The sequence below is a fragment of the Mus caroli genome, chromosome 14 (genome assembly GCF_900094665.2).
Source record: "Mus caroli chromosome 14, CAROLI_EIJ_v1.1, whole genome shotgun sequence".
NCBI lineage: Eukaryota > Metazoa > Chordata > Mammalia > Rodentia > Muridae > Mus > Mus caroli.
Window position 1 is genome coordinate 87,750,428 of NC_034583.1, and position 839 is coordinate 87,751,266.

An 839-nucleotide genomic window follows, 5' to 3' on the forward strand; every position below is an offset into this window, starting at 1 on the left:
ACAAAACAAAACAACAGTAATATTGTTCTTTTAACAGATCTCATATTTAATATTACCTGAGTAATACCATTGATGTTTGTTTTATTCATTCTGTAGTGATTCATTCTGTAATTCTAAGCCTCACCATGTTTTGCCATACTTTCTTACCTGCAACTGCCCGCTCTATATTTGTATGTTAACTACTTATTACCCAAAACTTCAATTCTTCTTAAAATATTTTATTATTTTATTTTGTGTATATGAGTGGTTTGCCTGCATGTATGCCTCTTGCATTCCTGGTGCTTGAGGAAGCCAGAAGAAGGAACCAGATCTCCTGGAATGAGAGGGACAGATGCTTGTGAGCTGCTATGTGAACGCTGAGAAATGAATCTGGGTTCTGCACAAAAGTAGCCAGTGCTCTTAACTGCTGAGCCATTTCTCCATCCCTATGTCATCACAGCATAAAATAACAGACATTATGTCAGTTTCCGTTTTTCAGGAAGTGCTCTCTGAGTGATAGTAGTCACTGAGTGCAGCTGAGTGTCCTCCCTTTAAGCTGTCTTACATTGCATGAAAAGTAATTGGCAGAAGGCAATAGTGACAGGCATGGCTCTTCTTGAGTCCTGTTCTGGGGTTACCTTAATCTAGCTGTGAGCACTGCAGAGGGAGCAATTCCAGTGAGAGGTGAACAGGAAACTTGGGACTTAGACTTTCATCACCAACTTTCCCAAGACACTCCACTCTTCCTTCCTTCCTTCCTTCCTTCTTCCTTCCTTCCTTCCTTCCTTCCTTCCTTCCTTCCTTCCTTCCTTCCTTCCTTCCTTCCTTCCTTCCTTCTTCCTTCCTCCCTTCCTTCCTTC